At 36.0% G+C, this 23,855-nt stretch overlaps 1 long non-coding RNA gene across 1 annotated transcript in view; it reads right to left on the bottom strand.

Moving 5' to 3' along the window:
* The window catches only part of LOC149236483 (uncharacterized), a 110,745-nt gene extending 96,950 nt beyond the window's left edge, over nt 1-13,795 (bottom strand). The window contains exons 1-2 of the long non-coding RNA XR_016246224.1: nt 13,092-13,795; nt 12,863-12,981 (exon numbers count right to left, since the gene is read on the bottom strand). This is a non-coding gene — a long non-coding RNA (uncharacterized LOC149236483). The remainder of the gene's footprint in view (nt 1-12,862; nt 12,982-13,091) is intronic.
* Between the last annotated feature and the right edge of the window lie 10,060 nt (nt 13,796-23,855).

Here is a 23,855-nt window from a genome sequence, read left to right as displayed (position 1 = left end):
GAATTTGAAATTCAACATTCAATTCCCTCCACATAGATCTAACCATTAGAGCATGGATCTAACGCATATCCTATGAAGTGATTTTTTGTCTGAAATATTCTCGGCCCTATGGGAGATAGAAAAATCAAGCAAGTTGCCTAATCTGGAAGGATTTTGAAGAGTTTGGATCAAGGGATTTGTTCTGGTTGCAGGTTGATATTATATTATGTGAAAAGGTCGTGGAGAAATACCAGTGTTGCAAGAAACGTCCCCCCATATCAAAACCACGATTCGCGATCCGTACGGATGCGTGGGGGAAACGTCGTACGTAGCGCGTTTCGGAAAAACCGAAACGCTGATAAACATGCTTCCTGGAAATTTCGGAAGTGTGTGACCGAAACACGTTTCGGTTTTTCCAAAACGCGCTTCGTACGACGCTTCGGCCATATGAAACGTCACGCTTCAGAGTACGAAGCGTACGGATCGCGAGTGATTCCATACAACTTCCTCTGTTTCCGCCGCGTGGCTAAAAAAAAGCGTTGTTTTTTTAATTTTTATTTTTATTTTTGGCATTTTGCTTTGTTGGGGGTAGGTCCACCTTAGGTTAAGGTGAGGAATGAAGAGATTTAACCCCCCATTCATCTCTCATTTTTTCACTTTGAGTTTATGAGAGCTTGGAGAAGAGAAGAGAGGAGAGCTTGGAGGAGTGAAGGAGGAGGCGCTTGGAGGACTTCCATCTACAAGAGCTAAAGAGGTAAGTGCAAACCCAAACCCCCTTATTTTTTTGACATCTTTTTTTTCTCCTCCCTCTCCTACTCTTTCCCATTGTTTCTACTTGCTCATTTAATTGCCGGTTGTCCACCACCTATATCCATATTCCAAGATGGTGTTCTTTTGGCTTCTATGTATCCTTCCACTTTTGGTTTTAATGATGGCAAGGGGGAGTAAGAATAGAAGGGAAGAAGCACAAGAGGATAGTGGTCCCAATATGAGTGACCCAATGTGTGATGAGGAGTAAGGGTTTGAAGAGGAAGAGGATGAAGTTGAACCTGAAGGGGAAACTAAAACACTAGATGGGAAAGCTGCATTAACACCCTTGTGCAACTATGTGACCAAACTTGAAGGGGGAAAGGGTGGTGGAAGCTACAAATTTTTGTGCCCTCATGGTTGTCATGGAGGAAAACCATTTAGTGGTTCATATACCCGTGTGAGGAGGCATCTTTGTGGGGTGATGGACAGTGATGATAAAAAGGGTGTTGTGGGGATACAAATTTGCCAAAACATTTTAGCTAAACAAAGAAGAAAATACATCCAAATAGAGGAGGTTGCACAACAAAAAGCAAGAAACAAAAAACTCATTATGAATCAAGTGCAACCTCTAGATTTGGTAGCTCATCTCCTCATGGTACTTCTGGAAGCTCTGGAGGTAAAAGAACAATAGGGGATTTCCTTAATGTTGCTAGGAGGGATGATGTGGATGGAAAGATAGTCCGATTTCTTTGTGCTTGCAGCGTACCATTCAATGTGCTTCGCTCTCCCTATTGGCATGAAATGGTAAAGGCCATTAATGAAGCCCCAAAAGGATACAAGTCCCGCAACTATGAAAAATCTAGAACAGTGTTATTAGAAAGAGAAAAAGCAAAGGTTCAAAGAGCTTTGACACGTTTTACAAATGAGTGGGTAGATTGTGGGGTATCCATTGTATCAGATGGGTGGACAAATATTAGAAACCAACATTTGATAAATGTTCTTGGTGTTTCTGCTAGTGGTGCAGTATTTATTACATGTCATGACTCCTCCATCAGTGCATCTTCCCAAAACATTGCAGATCTCCTATTGCAATCAATCAAAGATGTTGGTCCGAATAATGTGGTTCAAGTGATCATAGATAATGCAGCAAATTGTAAGGCAGCAGGAAAAATTATTGAGCGTACTCATCCACACATCTTTTGGTCTGGGTGCCTGGTTCACACATTGAACCTTTTGATGCATGATATTGTGAAGCATAAAGAATGTGGGTGGATTAATGAGCTTTACAGGAGAGGGAAGCAACTCATTAAATTCATCACAGGGCATACAAGGGTAAACTACTTCTATGGCACTTACTCCAAGTTGAAGTTGCTTAAACTTGCAAAGGCAAGATTTACCAACTATTACCTCACCTTTAGGTGGCTAGTGAAGGTGAGACAAGCTTTAACTAATATGGTGTGTGCTGAAACATGGGATGAAATTAGCACTAATAGAAATGGTGCTAATGCAGCCAAGGACACTAATCTTGACATGTACTTTTGGTCACAGGTTAACTATGTTTTGCAATTCACCAAACCAATTTATTACATGATCAAGTTTGGAGATTTAGATCGACCAATAATTGGGGAGGTGTATGAGCAAATGGATAGCATGTTGGGGCAGATTAAAGACATTGTTGAGCCTAGAGATATCACCTTGTACAATTATATTCGTGCAGAGGTGGAAAGCCGATGAGAAACGCTAAATGTTCCATTGCATGCATTAGCATATGTTTTGACACCTAAATACTATCATCCATCATGGCTTTCAACACCAGCACCTGGGGGAGGAAGCAGGAGAAAACCACACCAAGATCAAGAGGTTCACAAAAAATATATGATTGCATTGAGTAAATTAGTCCCTGATGAGGAGGAGGCTGCCATGGTACGGAGACAGTTGAGCAACTATACACTTAACACTGGTCCATTTGGGAGCATGCATGCAATTAGAGATCGAGAGACTTTTTCTTCTCTTGAGTGGTGGAACATGCATGGAGGGGCTACTCCACTTCTACAGACTTTGGCATTGTGGGTGCTATCACAGGTGGTAAACACTTCTTCTGCAGAGAGGTGTTGGAGCTCTTATTCTTTCATCCACAGTGTTAAAAGGAACAGGTTGAGTTTAGACCAGGCAGAGAGCTTGGTTTATGTTCATTACAACTTGTGATTATTGTCCCATTAATGTGATGATGCAAAGAATAATAAAGACATCAAGATTTGGGACAGGAATCCAGAGGAGCCCAATTTGGAGGATGGAGTGTTGTGATTAGAGCAATTAGAGGATGCTCTTATCCAGGTATGTCCATTGTGGTATGAATTTTGCTTATAAAGCATTTCTCTAATTCATGTTTTTAATTTTTTTTGTTAACTAGTTTTTTTTGTATGAACTTTTTGAGCGATTCCAGGATGATGATGATCGTGTTGAGATGCCACCCCCATCTGGTCCCTTGGTTCCTAGGTTCCATGGTTCAACACCAACAGCAGGGGGTTCGTCTTCATTAGTTTCAGTGCCACAACTTCCACAGGCACCATCTTCTTCATTGCCATCATGTGGAGGCCTGCCGCCACGTTCTCTTTGTGGTGGAAGGAGGAGAGATTAGTAGATATATTCACAATTTACTACTTTTGTCATAGATTAATCATTAGACTTGTAAGCTTGTGAATTTGAACCTTTTTGTCTTGGCAGTGACCAAGTGACCTATTTTGTAAACATTATTATTTGAATTTTGGACATGACAAATGTTGACAGTTGCTCGCTAGATAAATCATAATATGCTCTATGTTTTATAATATGCTTAAATGTTTTATGTTTTATAATATGCTTAAAAATTTGATGTATGTTTTTAATTGCTAGAATATGGATGGTTGATGTTCAAATAATTAATCATTGATGTACATACTAGTAACTACAATGGAATCATGGATTCCATATCTATCTTGATTTATGCAAAAATATGCATGTTTTCATGTCTTCTACAACTAATTTGGTATTTGGGATGTTTGTTTTGAGTATAAATGCAAAAAAAAATATTATATATATATATATATATAGTAGATGCTTCGCTTCCTAGATTTTTGGAAAATGACGCTTCCACGTCCCTGCTTCCAAAAAACGTCCCCATTTCGTCCCCGCTTTGTGCAACATTGAGAAAAACATCTAACTTGATATTATATTCTGTGAAAAGGTCGGCGAGATATACATCTAACTTTCGGCCTCCATCATGGAATAAATCTGAGAGTACCTGTGACTTGGAATTTTCATTCATTAGCATTCTGTGCAGTTCGGAGGTCTCTCAAGACATCAGCTTTGTGAAATTCAGAGCATCTCTTGAATGCATCTCCTCTGCGGCCTTATTGTCTAAGAGAATAAACTTCTATGGCAGGCTTCCGAACAATATACTAAGCAGTCTAATCTCTTGTTGTGGACAATACCATATGGCCCAATCTCTGAAAGTTGCGACCTGTAATCCTAAAGCAAATATGTTAATCAATTCAGTGAAGATTTGAAATTTAATAGGTTGCTAATGCATGGAATCAAATCAGTCCTGCATTCATAAATCTATTGTGGCCTTGTGCACAGATCCTGTGACAATGCATTGGTTGTTTTAAGATCCAATTTTCAAATCACTGTGCAGTCTCATTTCTGGAAGTTATAACTTGTGGTTTAAGTGGTTCTTGGCCTGTCTATAAGCCCTGCGGTCTTGTTGACAAGTAAACTAACTCTTGCATTCATTAATGTCTCAACATATCTCCTTGTTGCAAGTTTCTTGCAAAACAGCATCGCTTGATTGGGACCTTTTATCATTATAGACCTGAGGAAGTATTCAGCCCTATGAAAAGAGTTAAATCCAAAGGAGTAACCTAACGCAGGTAACCAAGTTACTAAGATCTGATCTCTATGCTTAGAGCTATGGTATATGACGACTTGCCCCTTCAGTTCTTGTCTTGGTGATTTGGGTACCCCTGTGCACAAATCATCGGTGCCATAAATGAACAAGGGTTTCCAAGTTACGAAGGGACTGATGTATTGTGCAAACTACAATGGCATAACATTTTATTCAGCATGAAGTCAGTATTCAATGCTTATGTTGTGTCACCATTTTGCAATTATTAAAAAAATATGGAATATGCACTTTGTCATCAGTTTGCATCCTGGTTTGTATCCAGGGTTTTATAAGCAGATTCACTGACTGATGTCAGCATATTTGGAAAGCATCTAATTATCCAGAAGCATTCATTCGGTCTCGCAATAAAGGGTTTTGTGCCTCATTGTCATTGCAGCAGTCCTGTCATCTTACTGTGCATCTGAGGAAAATTACAGTAAGGGTTCTGAAGTAAGTGCCACATGATTCAGCAGCAGTCTTGAAGTTATTACTCAATTGAAGAGAGTTTAGTAGAAGAGTTTCAGTGACACATCATACTCTAAAAATAAAGGTTTTATCTAAATAAAGACAGTCTCATCATTCTTGGCATTCACTGTATCAAGGTACATTTGTTCAAACACTTCATTGTCATCATTATTTTACAGCAGGTTGATAGAAAGAGTCACTTAGTCATCAGTTTGAATTTTGCAGTAAGGGTTTCGTTAGGTTTTCATTTGTAATAAGGGTTTCGTCATTTCTGTAAGGGTGCCATTAGCAGTAAGGGCTAATTGAATATCTTGTAAGTGGGTCACTGTCCTTGGTACAGGAGCCCACAAATATCTTGTAAGTGGATCATTGTCCCTAGTATAGGAGCCCACAATAGTTGGTCTGATCTATTATCATTTTCAAGGTGGTTGGGTGGTGCTAGGCAAGTGGTTGAAGTCACTTTCAGGTTGGAGCCTGAAAATACTCATGGTGGTAATGTGGTGCTAGGGCAAGTTGGAGCTTGCAAGCGTGTTGGAGCATCCTTTCAGCAACAACTGATAAAACTAGTGCATTGGAGCATCCTTCCACTTGGAGCTGGAAAATTGAATGCTTTTCTAGAGTACTAGGGAGTTGGGGCTTCCCTTTTCAGTTGGAGTTGAAGCATTTGATGTACTCATAAATTATTAGAGAAGCATTCGGTGGTTTTTCTCCCAAAAGAGTTTCCACCTAAAAATTTTGCTGTCTTTTATCTGTTGATTCTATGTATTGTTGACTTATGTTTGATTTTGAAGATTAATTAATGCTCTGAAAAGTTTAATAAGTTACTAATTGATAAGAAATATTGATTCACCACCCTCTCAATATTTCCAACATCCTTTCCTCTTCCTCTCTTCTGATATCATTAATGCCTTGTTGCTTACTAAAGCAACCTTTTTGGTGGATATTATATCACTAAATTTCCTTTTTACACATGTTTTTACATAACATAACCATACCATGGCAAACATAACAACCACACCATAATCCTAGCCCATCGCTAAGACTCATAAGCATTCACTAGCAGCCTGGGGCTCCACACTAGGAATATTTACAATGTGTTACCCCCTTTGAAAATGAATGGTTCATTTTGCATTTTCATGAGCCTTGCTTCTCTCACCAAGCATAGAACAAGACCCTTGGAGTTCAATAATAGCTAGATTTTGATGGAGCCTTTTCCAATATCACATTGGTGATTGATGTAGGGAGCACTATAACATAAACCTGCCATAGTAGATATCCAGGGCATGGTTCAAACTTCATCGTGAGCTTAGGGTCAAACATAATCTAAGGAGTTGAATGCCCTAACTTGTTTGGGCTCCAAAGCATGATACAAGGCAAGAAAAGGCATCAATAAGCATCAGAGTTGAAAACCCTCTTCAAGGAGATTGCTAAAGCATGTTGAAGATAATAGGAAACCCTAACGGAGGAGCTTACATACATTTAGAAGAAAACCCTTCACATGATGTGGTGCCACATAGCACTGTTGGACCATTGAAAGGAAAGGCATTTGCCTATGAAAATGACAAATGGCCTTATGACCCTTTGCATGTATTCCAAGGAAAAAGGAGCAAAACATCCCACACAAAGGACCTCTCAAAGCATGTCAATGACAAAAAAAAGTAAAAGGAAAAACACACTAGTTAAGAGCTAAGTCACCGACACAAGAACACAGGACACGCAGGACATGAAAATTCGAGTGTCTGACACAAGCACGTTGACCCCCCGGCACAAGACATGTTAGGACACGTTATATATATATATATATATATATATATATAGATATATATTAAAAATTAATATTAAATAGATATTTCTTACACAAATTCTCATCCATGATACAAATTCAGACATAGATCTAGGTTCTACATTGTAAATTTAAAATTTGTAAGTTTTAAAAAGTAACATTATGCATACATATACAATTGTGACAGATTCATCAATGATCCAATAGGAGAAAGACAAGAAACTGCAATTTTCTCATTAAGGCATCAAAATCAAAATGTGTTACATAGGTAGTAGCAGTGCCAATGGCGAATAGAAATAACAAATACAAAACAACTACAAGCCTCAAGGTAGTAGGTAGCTCATGACTCATGAGTCATCAATCAGCATCATTGTCATGGGCACCACTGCTCTCCTCCGCTACATCCTCCTCCTTTGTATCCAATGTCATCTCTACATTTGTTGTTGTGGAGGATGACCCCTCAACAGTATCACCATCATCAAAAGTGACAGGCTCTAGCACTAGGTCATTAAGATCCAAGTTGGCCAATGCCAACTCAACATTGTTGTCCAAACCCATATCATCAGGAAAGACATCCCACATCTTTGTCTTTCCCTTCAACCACTCATCCCTCTGCCTGTAAATAAGACGAAGGTTGGTGTGCACATACACCATTGTCTCTGCCCTAGACTGCTCAAGCCTGCTCTTCTTGACACTATACAAATTCCCATATGTGCTCCAATTCCTCTCGCAACAAGAGGATGAAGTCACCTAAGAGAGGAGCCTCATGGCTAACTGTTGTAGAGGAGGGCTTGTTGCCCCATGAGTTTCCCACCAAGAATAGGGCTTCTTAGCCCCCCTGTCTCTAATCACATCATAGCTTGCAAATCGCCCAATGCTAGTGGAAAACTCCACAAAGGCATCCTCCACCTCATTGAGGGATGCTCTATCCTAAAAAATCTGCCTCAGTGCATCCTTCCTCCCCTGTGAAATTTCACCATCCATGTGAGGAGGGAATCTACGAGAAGGTCCACCATACAGCCACTCATGACTATAGTATTTTAGGTTCAATGAGTGAGCCAAACAATGCAAAAGTGTGCAATTCTTGTCCCATCTACTAAGAAGAATATCCTGTATGGTGGTGAAGAAGGCCTCTGATGATGTCTCATACTCATGGCAATCACTCTGTAAAATAATGGTCATCACAAACTCAATCATGGAATCACATCCCTCATAAACCTCTCCAAGGATGGTGGTGGGCTCCAGTATTGTAGTAATAATGCTACAACTCCTGGAACTCCCTTCTTTAATTTTATCAACCCGGTAGTTCATAACAAACTTGGAAGCGACGGTGCTGTATGCACAAGTACTAGCTCTTGCCGCAGCTGTCACTTGGTCAGCTGGCACAAGTCCACTAGGAGCTTAAGCCAACTTCTATGAGCTCTTAGAAGAAGCTTTTTAATTGATGGATGAAAGCTAACTCGAACGAAGCTAATCTAATTGCAAAAAGAAACTGAAAGCCAAAAAGAAACGCAAACCCTAGCAAACCCTAATTCTACCAGCTAGTCCTACTGACGCAAAGGAGAGCATGCAAACTACTGAAAGAGATGCCATTACTTCTATGAAGGTAAAATACATGTGTCTAGACTACCTCTATCTGAAGAAAACATCTTTTTGTATTTTTGATTAAGTTGTTGGAATTATCATGCATGTGCTTTTAACTATTTTTTACTGTGCAGAGGTGGATCAAGGAGGAGAAAAGCTTGGAAGAGGTCGGGAAGGTTCAGAGAGGGTCTAAGGAGTCCCCAACACCCTTCCAGAGAGTTTCACAGAGTTTGGCTATCAAGAAACCTCATTCGTGAGCTTCTACAGGAAGTCCGCAGGGGTTCTACAGGATGTTTAGGATTTCTACAGGATGTTCTGTAATTTTTCTACAGGATGTTCAGAAATGGGGTTTTGAAGCATGGATGGAGGAAAAAAGGTGGAGGAATGAGTATGGAGGTGAAATAGGGGTGTAGGGGAGTTCAAGACTTGGAGGATGGAGTTGAGGAGTGGCGTAGATGGTGAGATCTGTTCAAGGAGGGATGAAACGATGTTGCACAAGAATATGGGAATCATGGCAAAGTAAGCGAATGAGGCAAATGTAAGGTAAGGGTTCTAAGTGAAGGGTGAAGCAGGTAGGTTGGATGGAGTATGGGCAGGTAAGGAAGGATAACAGGTACTCTGCAAGTGGTTTTTCAAACTAAACAAACAAACACTTATAAAACCTATGACCTAGTTACTTCACTCTAATCTGACCTAACAGCAAAAGGAAATGAACAGAAGTTTATTTGCAAGGAAACCATGTGAAACAACTATGCAACTAAGCAATCATAAACCTAAACATGCATCCAAAACTGATATCAAGTTCTGCAAATGAGATTCGAACACTAATAATTGCATGGTGAAGCAAAGAATGTGTTTTTGTGGGCAGCAAGGTTACATTGGTCCCAACTCATGATTCCACTGAAGGGGAGGTGAGATCCAAAGTACTTGGTAGCCTTTTTCTGAATATATTCCCTGTGATTAACCTATCAAGTAAATCTGAACATGAAGAACCTTTTTAATCATCGAAAGCAACCTAAATAACAACACAATATTTAAATCTAAATAGCAGATTTTATTCTAAGAATGCAACAAAAACACATAAATATAAACAAAGGAGGTACTGGGCACTTGAGATGGGCCCAACCCCAAGAGCTACAGCCTCCTAAGAGAGATTTAGAGCTGGTGCAAAGCTGGATTCATCTTTATTGAGCAAGAAAAGAAGAGTTACATCAAAACTGTCCACAAGGAGAACTTGAAAATGAGCTGAAAGCAAAGCTAATCTATTGCCTAAAAATCGAAATACAAACTAGCTAACTTCTGCCTACAAAATGACTAACCATTGGCCAACTACTAGCTAACCCCCAATGAGGCCCTAAGCCTTCTTATTTATACAAATTGAGGACCCCAACAATCCTCCTAAACTTTAGGGGCTCGGCTGCCCAAAACTTGTAGTTAACAGCAGTCCTACTTGACTTGCTTGGCTGCCCTTGTGCTAATTGATTTGGTGGCCCTTGAAGTCCGAGCTGATGGTGGAGAATTCGAGGTAAGGGCCCATAAATGAAGGGAACACCTTCCTAAAAATACTCTCCACGAATTTGGCTGCCAAGTGCTCATTTCAACCATTGACTTTGTCTCCAAATTCACCAAAAAGGCTACACAAAGCACACATTAGACTTGTTGGCATAATGACTAACCCAATTCACTCTATTAGCATAAATATAATCAAAAACATGCAATAAACTAATGAGAATGGTGGATTAAGTCGAATTAGGAGGTTGAATGAGCCCAAATATTTATCCATTTTTGGGGCTCATCAGATGGGTTGGTCTGTATTTGCAAATCATAGCAAAGCAATGATAGGGTCCACACCCTCGCCCACCAAGCATCATCTAACATTGTGTCCTTGACTCTTTTTGAGGCTGCTTGATTTGTCTTTCTCCAAAAAGACCAAAACTCTTATATAACCATGGCCCCAAGAGCAGTCTTGACCTCCCTCAACCTCTTCAACATGATGAATGAAGAGGCAAACCATGTATTTGCAATCTTCAACAATGATAGATTGGTGTACTCCTTGTAGATTGTGAGGGCATTTGTATGATTTTGTACAAAGTTGCAGATATGTCATGCATCCTCAATAATACTTCCAATCCAAGGCACATCAGAAGCAATATATTTAAGTGCTAAATTCAAGGAATGGACAATGCAAGGTGTCCAAAATACTTGTGGATATTTAGCTTCCACAATCATGCCAGCAGCCTTGCAAACAGGTGCATTATTTGTAATGATTTGCACACAAGAATCAACACCTACATCTTCAATAACTTTAATGAACAACTCACCAATATATTGTGCATCTTTGTATTGTCCAAGTGCATCAATTGATTTCAAGAAAACCGGTCCATTCAAGGAAGACACCATGAAATTGATGAGTGGGTGGCGTGTTGGATCTATCCATCAATCAGAAACAATACTAACCTCAGATGTTGGCCATGCTGATTTAATAGGCTCAAGCATTTTGTCCACCTCTTTCTTTGCCTTAGTCAACAATGTGTTTCTAAGTTTCTCTCACCCAAGAGGCACATACCTTGATAGAGCCCCCTTGACTTAGAGCTCGGCACATCTCAAGAAATAAAGGTGAGTTTGCAACATTAAAGGATATGAAGTTCTGATAGAAAAAGAATGCAATGGTGAGATCAAGCTCTTCCTGTTTCTTTTTCTGAAAAATCTTATCCATTGGGCAAGTGCTACTTCCTTTCTTTTTGTTGCTTGACCCACACCCCTACCAAAACTCTCAAATGGAAATGTATTGCTGCTTTTCCTTAAGAATGGAAGGGGATCATCATTCTTGTTTTTCTTAGATGATGTAGCCACCCTTGCCACACCAACATTGGCCTCTTTTTCCATTTCTTTCCTCTTAGCTAAATACACTTGTGTACATGTTCCAATTCCACAGCCTAGTAAAGCCAACAAATGACCTTTCACACGGTAATAAGTACTCTTGAAATGATTGTTGCAATAGTTTCATTTCCAAGCAACATTGCCTCCTCCCTTCAACTTGTTGCCTAGCCCTTGTTCTCTTGTGACATACTTCCATAAGGGATATTTGTTTTCCTGAGCCTGTTGTCTTTCTAAATTCATTTTGCCCTCAACATTTGACTCTGTTATTGCAGCCCCACTTCCAATAGAGGGAACACTTATAGACCCTAATGAAATTGGAACAGGGGAGGCATCACCAATGGGGACATTCTTCCCCTTCCTTTACCCCTTCCCTATTGCCCTTGATTGAGCCATGAATGCTAGAAAAAAATAAAGAAAAAATGCACAAACTTGTAAAAAAAATGCACATTCAAACCGCTGTAATTAAAATGCAAAAAAATAGAAACAAAATGCACTTACCTATCACTTGAATCACGTCCAAAATGCTCTCAAACCCTTTGCTACAAGCTCCCGCACACTCACAACAGAAGACACACTCAAGAATGAGTGCCAAATGAGTCCAAATCGGGATTTATTAGCTGCATGACACACTTTTTTAGGGGACACGTGTCCCGAAATCAGGACACATTGTCGGGATTCACATGTCCCTCGAATCCCACCCTCCAAGACATGTCAGACATGCTCATTGGGACACCTAGCTAATCGTGTCCGATTTGTGGGATTTGGGACACGATAGGGGATTTGGATGAATCCAGTTTCTTAGGTTAAAAGTGATGTTACATGGTAGTAAAAGTCTATATCCTAGAAGGGTACATTCTCCCATTCAATTGGATTCTACCTGATTGAATGATTCTTACTAAACAAATCCTGTCCTAATGAACTGAGGTGAACATTACTTGTTTGCTAAGCCAAAACTATATGGCAAACAATAAGGCCTTTACATCCTATCCATTGAATATTACATTATTCTCATCCAATGGACAAGATGGAAAGGCAGTAAGCCAATGATTGGCTTACTGCATGGTGCTTAATATTCGTCAAAACTATACTGTCAAAAAACATAAAGAAAGACAGCAGATGACTGCAATATCTCCTAATCTTCGAACGATCTTTAGCAATTAGCACACAATGGGAAGGCAGAAATATGATCTCCCAAACCATGACGCTTCTTTATTTGCTTGCCTGAAGGTAGCAGAGCAGGGGCTTGTGCTTGGTGTACAAAGAACCGTGTAAGTCAAGCACTTTTTATTTCTAGAAGGTGAATAACAGTTTTTCTCCTCAACTCTTTGAATGAACTTCTACTCTCCAGAAAAAGCTAGGTTGCTAAGAATGCATGGGACTTAAATAGACAAATTTCCTTTAAATTGACTCGAATAGTTAATCAAATGCCCAATAAGCGGAAATGTAATGCTCTAAACAGTAAAATATCGAACTATAAATAATATCAAGTTTAAACCTACTTTCAGAAGAGGGCACCATATGGAAGGCACACCAGTCTTGATATGTTTTTCAGTAGTCCATAGCTGGGGCTTCCTTCTCAACAATGACACACTCTCTTGTGGTCAGCAGTGAAGAAACACTACAAACAGAGAAAATCACAGATTCCATAAATGCTAATAGAGTGATTTTATTGAAATGACAACTATCAAGATGCTAAACACAAATGGCAACAAAAGGATCAATTCTTACCCCGCAGCAATCAATCAATGCAGTTCTGATCACTTTCAGGAAATCAATGATCCTTGCTTTCACTGTGTCAAGTTTGAGTGAAAATTGAGAATGCTCTCCCATGCACTGTGTATGTCATCACCGGCTGTTGCCGTTACCTCTCAATGGACCAACCTTCCTAATAATGTGCAAAGGACTCGTCCATAATTGATCCATCTGACCCGAGAATCTTCCAATTTCATACCCACTGTTTATCTGTCGGTCTGTATGAAAGAGATGGACTCGACTGGAATGGCTGGCAGATAAATATTTTTGGTAACAGCAAAAAGATCCAAAAAAACACACAAATGGAAACAGAAACACAAAAAAGCAGAGTGGCCAATTTATCTATTTCTGATAACACTCATCCTTGCCTAATAACTTCTACCAATTCCACATGACCCTTACTGGCGTATCTCATCCTCATCCTCATCCTCATCCTGTGCAGTTCTTGCTCTCTTTCCCACAGATCTGAGTGTTAAATCCTTTCGCACGAGCCAAACAATGGTATTCACGTAACTTTCACTTAGTTGTTTTCGATCAAATTTCTGTCGAACAAGGCTTTGAATACAGTTTCCAACCTTGTAGGTTTCATGTGATATATTACTATCTGTTTGAACTTTCTCGGTACATGGCTTAAACTGTCTCGATAGATACGAATGGAGTGTATCCTCTCGAAATTTGAAATATTCCTTTTCATTATGTAAAATTTTGAACCGACATAGTAAGTTTTCATATAGATATATAACCGACATAGTAAGTTTAGTGTTATATATATATTAAAGTTTTTGAAGTTAGAAATATTTTTTGATAGCTAAAATTTTGAAAGTTATATATATATATATATATATATATATATATATATATATATATATATTAGTTTGTTTAGAAAATATTTTATATAAAATTAATAATCTATTTAAGTGATTTGGAATCTCAAGGGGAAAAGATGGATTGATGAGGGTTACGGTTTTTTGTTGTGTAGTTTTTATTGTTATAGAGATTTTGCCTTCTTTCACTTCATACGATGACTTATTTTTTTGGATCTTAGTTCTAGATCGAAGATGGTGGAAGGTCTTCCTCGTGCGTTGGATTTCTCGCACAAAACACCAAATTCGTCTTTCTTCTACAAATTCCTTCTATAGTGGGTATAATCAACTTAAGGAGAGAAGGGTCTTAGGCGGCGTGCATATCTCCAGTGTGATAGATCATGCTCTCACACCGACGGATTTTCGATTATCATTGTGTCTTCTTATAGTTTTCAACTTTTCTTAGGAGACAATAGGCGAGATTTTATGTCGAAGATAGGTTACTATGTCATGTCCAAAGTGGATCCTGTTAGCAGATGTCTAGGCCTCCTTTTTTCCTTGGAATTGAAGGGTAGACAAGGATTCATGGAAAATACATCATGTTATCATTTGGAGATTGGCGGCAGAAGTGAATATAGGGAGGCGAAATTCCAACAGTTGCCTAGGTGGATCAATGGATCCTTTCAACCTTATAGTGCCTGGATCTGAGGTTGTAGGAAGAGAAATTGACTGCCAAAACCCAGAGCTGACAGTGAAAGAAATTTTCCCATTTTTTTGTTAAATCCCTTGTTGGGAAATTCATCATCATAAGGGTTTGGGCTAGAGATCTAGTGAAATATTTAAAGCAAAAGATTCAAGAAAAGTTGGGGATCCAGCAAAATATCAAAGTCTGATCTATGCAAGGAAATCAATGCAGGATGACTCCAAGCTACAATATTACGACATTAAATGTGACTCATCCATCATATTAAACCTGAGGATGTCTTGGATCTAGTAACCCTAAAGTTCCAGTCTCTTTCAACGATGTGATAAAAGGAAGGGGTTGAAACGCACAAAACTATTGATCACCTCCCCAATATTCTTCGTCCCTACATTGTGCAACAAATGAATCAAGTACCAGCTTTGACAATAAACCTGCCAGAGGTAAAATGAGCTTCACTATGAATTTTATTCCAAAGCAGTCATATGCAAATTTAATGTTTTCTTGCCCAAGGAGGATTTACATCACTAGATCTTTTCCACTTGGATTGAAAATTGTGGTATTCACCTATGCTCGAGGGATTTTTTATTGTCAATTTTGATACATCCAGATATTTGGATTACATATTAAGAGAGGGGCCATGGTTTTGGGGTAGTGCAGGTCTTTTTATGACCCCATGCTTTCTGTGCTTTGATGCAAATACCATGGTGGTATCCAAATGTCGGTGTGGGTAAAGTTACATAATCTTCCCCTGCATTTTTGGCATCACAAAGTGTTAGAAGGAATCGACAATTCTTTGGGAAAGTTCTTAAAGGTGGATGTGGATAGAGTCACAAAAGGAATTTTTACTTTTTCCAGGATTTGTGTAGAGGTGGACCTTAGTAAAGGTTTACCTGATCACATTATTTTGATTCATAATAATTTGCAGTGGTTTTAATGTCTATATTTTGAAAATATTGCGTTTAGATGTCGTATTTGTCTTCAAACTGGACATCTTCAAAACTCATGTCCTCGGGCAAAGAAAGACCCCAAAAGAAAAAAGAGACAAGCCCAAAATCCAAAGGGATGGCAGTTCTCATATTCACAAGATGTTGAAGCAAAGGAAGAAGAAACCCCAAATAATACTACAAATATTGTTGAACAAAATTCCCAAGAAATTATAGAGAAGAGAGGGGTGGAGTAGGTAGTTCTGATGGTTCCAATTTCTTCCAAAGTAACAACGACTACAACTCATCAATAGCAAAATGAAAAGGTTATTTCTGAAAAGGAAGTGAGTGGCACCAAAAGAATTCATGCATCAGAGAGCTCAGACTCTGATAAAGAAACTTCTGTAAATGTAGAAGAGAATCAAATGGCCATTATATCTTCCACTCCCAACTCTTGTGGTTGGCGAAAAGTGGAGAAAAAGAAGAGTAGAAAAGAATAGTTTAGTGTTCTTTCTTTTTGCATTTTCTTTTTTGGGTACAAGGTAAGGCTCCGCTCGAATGCTTTTTAACATATGCAAAATGTAATTTTGTTTTTTTGAATAAAATTGTGATTTTTCTGTGGGGAAAAATATATATTAAATTTGTTTGTTTTGTGGAAAATATTTTTATATGTGTTTTGGTCCTTGATGTTAATAACAAGATTTGAAATCATTATATCAAAGTTTATTATGTTATTTTCAAACATGAATAACATGAATATGGTTGAAGAGGATATCAATTATTCTTTCTAATCATAAACTTAACAGACAATATGTTAAAACTTTGTATAATCATGACTATTAATACTTAATATTTATAACTAAGATATTAGTTTTATTGCATCTATGCTCTATAGTCTAATATGACAACGATGTTGTAGAACACTACTTAAGGTGTTATATAATGTGACTAAGTGAATATAAAAATTAAAAAATAATAATTATATTACAAACCCATGGTCTTGCATAGCTTATGGTATTTGTCCATAAAATTTGTTATGATTAAGACTATTTAAGGGTTTGAGAAAATCCATTATGAAATAAAGAGTAGCTTAGATCCATCTTTAACTCCAGACATAATCCCTTTCAAAACTTGGTAAATCACGATTTAAGACAAATCTACATTGATTTAAATAGTTTGATTACTATTTCTCATATATATTATTAATATTTTAATAGTTTAATTATTTATATGTATTTATGATTAAATTATTTAAATTCATTAATATTATAAGATTAAATATCAATTAAATTATTTATAAATAAATTTATTTAAATACCATCCATATAAAAATAAATTTAAAAATTTAGTATTTTGGTAATAAATATGTATGCTTTATTTTAGATGGATGGAAGAAATGATGACATCCTCCCTACCCAAATTCAATTCCAACAAATGACACGAGGAACTTTAATGTAATGGCTTAGAGTCTTGTTATTGAGAGTGAAAGAAAGAAAGAAGAAAGAAAGAATTTTAACATCCACGAGGCTAAAGATAGCTTATGGGACAGATTGCTTCTTCATCTGCTTGATGTATTCGACCCTTTTCTGTGAAGCTTCAAAATAAATGCTCCCAGCTTCTCGACAAACCCCTCGCTAAATAGATTATACCAAGAGCTAGCTGCCAGCATATTTGCATAACTTTCCTTGTTGTCTTTCAAAGCCTCACATTCTAAAATGAAATGTTTTTTTGTTTCCACTTTTCTGGAAGAACAAAAAATGCATATTCTTTCTTCCCATGCTTCCTCTGGCCTTTTCCAGCGCCTTGTTTCACAATGGAGTTGATGAGAATTAGTCCTTAACTGAGCAATAAGAATTTTGGCTCTCCAAGAGATATTGGCCTCTATGTATGCTTTTGGTTGATGACTATGAGTGGGATTAAACACTTCAATATAGTAATTTTTCTTTCTTCCTAGCTCCTTATCCCAAGTATGCTTGTGGAATTTTTCCATAACAAAAGATTTTATCTCTTTGTTGTTTATGGGACACGTGTTCAAGCAAATACCCCATTTACTAAACCATTTGTTATTTTGCTGCATCCAAGTTTTTTTGCTCTTGCACAATCTATCATTAAAGACAACCTTAGGCCATCTACCCTCTTCCATTTGCTCAATTTTTTTAAATATCTTATGACTCACACCATAGCAATTGCTTCAATAGGAGCAATCCCTGTTTCACTTAACAAGATATCATAAGGAACTGCACTTTTAATCTTAAATTTGTTTGTAATCAAACGCTTCTGAATTTTCTCAATTTGTCTCCACTGCATGTCGGATGTACTGCTAGCCCATAGTTCACAACCATAGAGAATCACCAGAATCACTAGAAGCCCAAAAAGAGTTTAAGTGGTTTTCCAGTCCCATAACTCTCTCTACACCTATTTTGAAAAGCATAAAATGCTTTCCAACCCCCCAAAGTTCTTTTCTTTCTACAACCATTCCAGCTTAGATTTTTGTTGAAGTCAATTTCGAGGTATTTGTAATCCGCAACTTCTTCTAGAATGTTGCCTTCAAAGTAGAACTTATGTTGGTTATGTTTTCTTTTCTTAGAGAAGACCACTACTTTCGTTTTGCTAATATTGACTTGCATCCCGACACTTCTACAAAAATGCTCAAGGGATAGAAGTGCTCTTGCGAACCGAGAGCCGATTTAGCCATCAGAATAAGGTCATCTGCATATAAGAGAAGTCTTATAACAAACTTGCCCAAATAGATACCATCACCCCCTTACGAATTTAACCACTGCTCAAGCTATCGATATATAAACCAAAAAGGGTAGGAGACAGTGGGCAACCTTGCTTGACCCCGATATCGCTTCTAAAACTTTCAGAAATGCCTGATGAAGTTCTAATTTTGACTTTCACCTCTTCATGCAGCCTATGCACAGCTGCTCTCAAATGTTTAGGAACCCCAAGTTCCTCCATTCTGTGCCAAAAGTTATCCTTAGGAACCGAGTCAAACGCTTTTTTGAAATCAACAAAGCAACAAAAGACTTCTTACTTTTTCTCCCAAACTTTTTCAATGATGTGCCTTAAAGTTATACAATGATCAACTGTGGAATGTTTAGGTCTAAAACCTGCTTGCCCTCTAGCACGCTTATCTCTTTCTTCTGCCCACTTGCTAATTTTATTTTTTAGCATGCTTCCAAATAGCTTTGCAAACAAAGGGTTTATCATGATGGTCCTATAATTGGAGGGATTATTGACGTCACCGCTCTTGAAAAGAGGTATTTCCAGACTAGTTGTCCAATCTGTGGGGAGCCCTTGTTGTATGATGTTGTTGAAGATTTTTGTAATGTGAGGTGCAAGAATCTTTGAACCCCACTTTAGATATTCTGCTTAGAGTTCAGTTAAGTCTTTTGCTTTTTCCAACACCCAACTTCTTGATACCCATCTCTACCTCTTGTACCGTGAAGAGTTCAGTATCAGTGTTGACCAAGGGGGGAGGGTCAACCTTGGGAGCCTGCTCATTGAGTTGTCTTGCATAGTCAAACCATTTAGAAGCTGTAATATTATTTCCAATTTGTATCTTTTTCGGTTGGAGCTCCTTCCAAAATAATTTGGGATTATTATTCCCAAGGAAGATTAGTTCTTCCCTCCTTGAAACCATGAAATCGGTCTTTTCCTTGCTTAATAATTGATTGTAAGCTTTGAGCTTTATGTTGTCCTTGTTTGACTCTTTCCACATTCTCCTTGCCTTTTTGCATTCCTCATCAAACCAAGCATTAACTAGGAAGCAATTTGTTTCAGACTTCTTAATTTTTTCTCTTTTGCACTTTGCAAGTGTGCATTGAATTAAATGTGTCAATTCATGACTATGAAGGCTGTGAATTGTAATTTTCTCCTTCTCGAAGAGCCTCTCTAGCGTCATTTTGAAGGTATTGCAATTTTCTGGGGTCAAAATAATTCTGCCCTATGGGAGATTTTGTTGGACATGCTAAATTTTTTACTCTAATTGTTTCTTTCCAATCCAAGAGAAACATAAATAATTGGCTTGTAATCTGATTTCAAGTCCCACAGCTGATCTTCAGTATATATATATATTCCTAGTATAAAATATTGTGTGTGTAGACATTTAGCCAAATACATACATTCGTTGTTCCATACATACATACATATGTTTAATGTCAAACATTTAGAATAAACACTCCATTCATCATCAAAAGCATATGAAGCTTGTACAGAAAGTAAAAAATTTAGACCTAGGGGTTGAGGTTAAAATATATGCATGGGAGGAAAAACCTTATTAATTCTAAATTCAAATGTCCTTAGCTCCTTTCTTCTCCAATCCTTTCTTTTCATTATGTTTAACCTTTTTAATCTTATTGTTCATCATTATAGTTTTTATTTTTGTAGTTTTCTAATTTTCTTTAATCTTTAATTCAAAATCTTATAATGATATCTAATTATTTTCTTAATTTTTTTAAATAATATTTTGATCTTCCATTTAAAATTTTAATATTATTTTTTAAAATTATTAATCAATATTTGTGTTTCTCTTAATTCTTCTAGAATATCATTTTTCCATATACTTTCTTTGTAATTTAAATCTCTCTCTTCCTTTTTCATGTCTCACATCTCTTTCTTTAGTTTGTTATGACTTTCTTTAACTAATTATTATTCCTCTTTATCTTTAAAAAAATTATCTCCAACCAAATATATTTGTAAATCATTTATTTAAATTTTAAGTTAAAATGTTAATTTCTCAAGGCTTAATCTAATTTATAGATGAAATGACCTTTTTCCCTAATTTTGATCAGAATCTGACGGAGATTTTTAAAAATTTGAGTTTAAATTGTTTAATTTGCATAATTCAAGTGCCCCAAAGGTTTTTCAGAGTGCTGAATACATTTATGCATACAAAACTGTATTTTAAATAACAAAAAATCTTGAAATTATATTGTTATATTTTAGTGAATTCCTATGAAAAAAGACTATTTCATCTATAAATTAGATTACATCATTTTTCAATACAATCTTTATTATTTAATCTTTTTTTTTTTAATTTAATTAATTTTATTTCATTTAATTTATTTTTTACATTATAACTCACTTTAAATTTACAAACAAGAAAGGTTATCTTCTCCTTCATATTTAATTTAATTTCAATTCATGGATTCAAATTTGTTTATAATTTTTTTTATAACTACCTTTAAATTTAAAAACAATAATGGTTATCTTCTCCTTTTAATTTAATTTCACTTCCTCAATTCAAATTTGATTATAATTTTTTGGTCAACACTCATTCCCCTCCATTATGTGCAGGATCGAATAGAAAAAACTGATGTAAAATGTAAAAATCTCCACATCATTCATATATATATATATATATATAATTTATTAAAAAATAACAATTTATAATATTTTTATTTTTTAATATTTTTATAATTAAAATAATAATTAGTGTTTTATTCTCCACATAATTTATATATATAATTTATTAAAAAATAACAATTTATAATATTTTTATTTTATAATATTTTTATAATTAAAATAATAATTAATTTTGTATTTCCAATTTATATAGAAATATTTATATTTATCTTTTTAATTCTGTTACTATTTTATTAAAAATAATAATATAAATTATTTTCATATTTATTAATTTAATTAAATAATGGATAAACTTTTATATATATATATAAACTATTTCACAAATATTGTAATAAATTTATATTCCCAAGAAAAAAATTATGGATGATATCTATCTCACAAAAGTTTTGAAGTAAAAATAATTGTAACATTGCCTTCCCAATGCTTAGTGATAGTGAAAAGTGATTTAAATGAAATTATATTTATAAGAGTAAAAATAATTGTAACCTTGCCTTCCCAATGGAGAGTGTTAGTCAAAAGTGATTTAAATGAAATTATATATATATATATATATATATATAAAATAATATATTAAAAATATAAATGATTAAAAATATATATTTTAAAATTACATGTATAAGATTATACATTAATTTAAATTTATTTTAATTTTGGATTTACAAAGTGTATAGAGAGATCAATTTTTTTGAAATGTAAATATTTTAAGATGCAAAAAGAGTTGACCTTTCTCACGCTGGGCAGATCCGGAGTTAAGATAGATCTAGGCTAGTTTAATTCCCCCCTTTAAATAGACTATATTCCACATGAATATCATGGGAAATACCATGCATTCTCATAAACCTGGAGCTGAAAAATCACTGGTAACTACTTTAAAGTTTAACTACCCAACAAAAATTAATTAAAAAATAATAACCTAGAATTTGTATTTTAACATAGGTTTTTTTTTTTTTTTTTTTTGAATTCAGATTTTTCTAATTCATAATGATACGTTTTGAACCTCGTATTGTGGCTCATCATCATGACATGGATGGAGGATATGATCTAACAAAAAATAAATAATGTCGAAATGCTCCAAAGAATTCCAAGGAAAATACAAAATAATATGTTAGAAAGTCAAATAAAACAAAAAGTTATAAAAACTCATAATTAAAAATTAAAATAAATGTTTAAAAACATAAAATTGAAATGTTAAAAATTAATATATTAAAAAATATATTATGCTTTAATAATAATAAAATAAATAAAAATCTTTCCTTTAAGGGTTATTTTTATTTTTATCTCAAACTTACCTTAACTACCCAACAAACTAGTTATTTTAACATGGAGTTAATTTTATTTTATTTTATCTTGGCTGAGTCAAAATGTTTCTATAACATAATAAAACATGAGTTAAGATGGATCTAGGCTGGTTTAATCATTCACAATTGATGATTCTAATTATTAATTTAATTTAATTTTTCTCTATCTAATTTTTATTTTTATGTAATTTGACCTAGCAAAAATGTTTTAATTAATAATTATAGTTATTAATTTTATTTTTGTATTTATTTATTTTTTTAATTGTATTTTTATTGTTATGTAATTTCACTCTGTCAAAATGTTTACGTAACATAAACTTACAACATCTCTTCCATATTGGGTTGGAGAGCACCTCTCGGCGCAATAAACCCCTTCATATCGAGTGAGAAGGGAGCAAATAGGTGGTGTGGATGATAAGGATGTCACCTCCCCACGACGAGGGCTTGATGTGCTACTAAGCCACCACACTAAATCATCATGTTATACCTTTCGAGCATGTGAACTTAATCTGTAAACTGTTGTGGATATTCCACTCGACAATTCGTCACAACATATATGACATTATTATATTAAAAATCCAAAATTCTACACTATTACAATTTTATTAAAATTTAAGATCTGTAAACTTGACTATAATTAGTTCATGCATGCGAATATAAATTATGCGGAAAAGTAGAGAACGACAAAATAAGTTCTCACACACACACATAAGACACAAAATATGCTCTTTGGAAAACCCTTTTGGGAGAAAAACCCAGTTGGAAGGTGAGGTTGCTCTACTCTCTTTCTTTGTATGGAAGTATGGTTGCAAGTACAAAGAAGTGATGCTTATGGCCCATGGGTTGCTACAGTGCATAGATCCTCTTTGTGTGCTCTACCTCCTATCTCTCCTGGCTATCTTTGCTCAGCTATGGAACAAAATGCTCTCAAAAGAATTGAATGCCTTTTCCTCCTAGTGGCTCGGTTATAATGCAACTCGATAACCTACTAGGGGTTAGGTTTGACTACATCAACTGTAAACTAGAGTTACAAATTAGAATCTTCTTGATTCTTTTACATCAAAAACATGTGGCTAGCCCCTTTTCCATGAAATATGGGGGCTGACAGGGCTCCCGAACTATAGGTGTGAAAACATGAAGGTCAACTTATGAGTGACATAAATTTTGCATGCAGACTCTAATTGGCGCGCTTCTTGTGTTGTTGGAAATATCTTTGTGTGTAGAATAGAATGAAATAGTATGACACTAAAGCGACAAAATTTTACACCAAAAAAAGTCGTTTGATGCCTCAAAACACTCCCAGAAGGTTTCAGACCTTGTTTCGTCAAATTGGGTCCCGTCGGTAAAAGCGATTACGTGAGTTGATTCCTCCACTTTTTCCACTCCAAATGCATTGAGATGGATGACAAACAATATAATGATCCAATCTGGATCACACCTCCCCATTTTGGGAGGCTTTTGGTCCCCAAAAGCTTCTACTAAATGAGGTGAGGAAATTTTTCCTCCACCTTCTCTCTGGTGTACCATTTAGCTTTGCCTGGAAGTTGTCCCTTCAACCCAATCTGCCAAAGGTCATGTTGCCCCTGTCTTGTAGTTTTGGACCTCTTCTACAAAACTGTATCTTTTGTCAACTTTGCCTGAGC

The sequence above is a fragment of the Pinus tabuliformis genome, chromosome 8 (assembly GCF_031772625.1).
Source record: "Pinus tabuliformis cultivar Carrire ecotype Pingquan chromosome 8, CPIR1, whole genome shotgun sequence".
In the NCBI taxonomy this organism is placed as follows: Eukaryota; Viridiplantae; Streptophyta; class Pinopsida; order Pinales; family Pinaceae; genus Pinus; species Pinus tabuliformis.
The sequence above is the reverse complement of the archived record's forward strand: the minus strand, read 5'-3'. Positions and strand labels throughout refer to the sequence as shown.